Source organism: Tasmannia lanceolata, unplaced genomic scaffold (genome assembly GCF_043159265.1).
Source record: "Tasmannia lanceolata isolate RefF3 unplaced genomic scaffold, GAP_Taslan_0.1 ptg000057l, whole genome shotgun sequence".
Lineage (NCBI taxonomy): Eukaryota > Viridiplantae > Streptophyta > Magnoliopsida > Canellales > Winteraceae > Tasmannia > Tasmannia lanceolata.
Window position 1 is genome coordinate 157,501 of NW_027518734.1, and position 2,500 is coordinate 160,000.

Sequence of the window (2,500 nt, forward strand, 5' to 3'; positions counted from 1 at the left end):
GCATTGCTGGGTTGGGCTCCCTTGGCCTTCCGGGGGCCTTGGACGCTGTCTTGGGAAGACCATGGGCACAAGGCCATGGCATATAGTGAGGAATGGACCACGGTTGGCAAGGCTAGGCATATAGAGAGGAATGGACCACGGTTGCCAAGGTTGCGCAAGTTTTGGGCATTTTTTGCCCGGATATGCCCAAGTATGCCCCTATAGGCCCGTTACGCCCCGGTATGAACGCGTATGCCCGGATAGACTCGGTATGCCTTGGGATACATGCGTATGCCCCGATAGGCTTGGTACGCCCCGATATGCGCACGTGTGCCCCAGTAGGGCTCGGTATGCCCCGGTATGTACGCGTGTGCCCCGATAGGCCCGGTATGCCCCGATAGGCCCGGTATGCCCCGATATGCACACGTGTGCCCCAATAGGGGTCGGTATGCCCCGGTAGGTACGCGTGTGCCCCGTAATGCACGTTTCGCAGATCTCCCCGCATGTCCCGCCCCTATATGTAATACTTACTTACTTACTTACTTTCTTTCTTGCTTGCTTGCTTGCTTGCAATGGTTGGGAGTGCCCGGCATGCCCCGCTGCAGAGACCAAGGGCGCAATGACTTGGCACCGCGGATGCCGGGACTCCGGCACTTCCCGTGGCACTGATGGTTGGTTCCAAAGACAAAAGGCCGTGCAAGGCCACCGCACCGCGGATGATTTTGCTCGTGCTGGCGCCGTTGTGTGGCCAAAGAACATGCGCGAATGCTCGTGTCGGAAGGGTTGGTGTCCTGGCCCCGCGGGTGTCACGAATGCTCGGTTGCGAAGACCATGGGACCAGAGCCATGGCACGTCGGATGATGGCTCCAGCTGGCGCCCCGGCACTTTCTGTGGCATTGATGCTCGGTTTCAAAGACAAACGTGCGCAGGGCCAGGGGACCGCGGAGGACTGCTCGTGCTGGCCCCGTTGGGCGGCATTGATGGTCGGTTGCAAAGAAAATGCGCGATTGCTCGTGTCGGGGCCTGGCAAGCCAAGGCCAAGCGAGCCATGGCAACGCGGATGATGGCTCGCTAGTGCTGGCGCCGTGCACAGTGGCCTCGCACACTCGCCCTGCACGCTTCCCTTGCACGCAGCCTTGCACACTAGCCTCGCATGCGAGCCTTGCACCCTAGCCATGCAAACTAGCCTTGCACGGTAGCCATGCACACAAGCCGTGCACATTAGCCATGCGCACAAGCCCCGCACACTAGCCTTGCGCACAACCCTTGCACACAAGCCATGCACTCGAGCAATGCACACAAGCCTTGCACTCAAGCAATGCACACAAGCCCTGGACACTAGCCTTGCACACGGGCCTGGCACACAAGCCTTGGGCACTAGCCTTGCGCACTAGCGTTCCACATGAGCCTTGCACACTAGCCTTGGACACTAGCCTTGCACACAGGCCTTGCACACTAGGCATGCTTGGGCGAGCTGATCCCGCATCAAGTCGACGGGTCTAGGCATTCTTGGGCGCAGATCCCGCATCGTCTCGTCGCGTCTGGGCGCAAACACGTCGCGTCTCGTTGCGTCTTCAGAAGTCGTCGCTAACAGCACCTTTGGTTGCCACTGGTGGTTAGGCTGGTTGGTTGCGCAAACCCTATAGGAGGGTGGCATGCTGGTGGGCGTTTTTGCCCGGATAGGCACTAGAATGTGCAGATTTTGGGCGTTTTTGCCTGGATAGGCTAAGGAATGGGCATGCTTTGGGCGTTTTTGCCCGGATAGGCACCGGAATGCTTGGCCTTGGCTTGTCCTAGCAAGGCATTGCTGGGTTGGGCTCCCTTGGCCTTTTGGGCGCCTTGGACGATGTCTTGCGAAGACCATGGGCACAAGGCCATGGCATATGGTGAGGAAAGGACCACGGTTGCCAAGGTTAGGCACCGGAATGCTTGGCCTTGGCTTGCCAAAGCAGGGCATTGCTGGGTTGGGCTCCCTTGGCCTTCCGGGCGCCTTGGACACTGTCTTGGGAAGACCATGGGCACAAGGCCATGGCATATGGTGGGGAATGGACCACGGTTGCCAAGGCTAGGCATATAGAGAGGAATTGCATTTTTGCCCGGATAGGCACCGGAATGCTTGGCCTTGGCTTGCCATAGCAGGGCATTGCTGGGTTGGGCTCCCTTGGCCTTCCGGGGGCCTTGGACGCTGTCTTGGGAAGACCATGGGCACAAGGCCATGGCATATAGTGAGGAATGGACCACGGTTGGCAAGGCTAGGCATATAGAGAGGAATGGACCACGGTTGCCAAGGTTGCGCAAGTTTTGGGCATTTTTTGCCCGGATATGCCCAAGTATGCCCCGATAGGCCCGTTACGCCCCGGTATGAACGCGTATGCCCGGATAGACTCGGTATGCCTTGGGATACATGCGTATGCCCCGATAGGCTTGGTACGCCCCGATATGCGCACGTGTGCCCCAGTAGGGCTCGGTATGCCCCGGTATGTACGCGTGTGCCCCGATAGGCCCGGTATGCCCCGATATG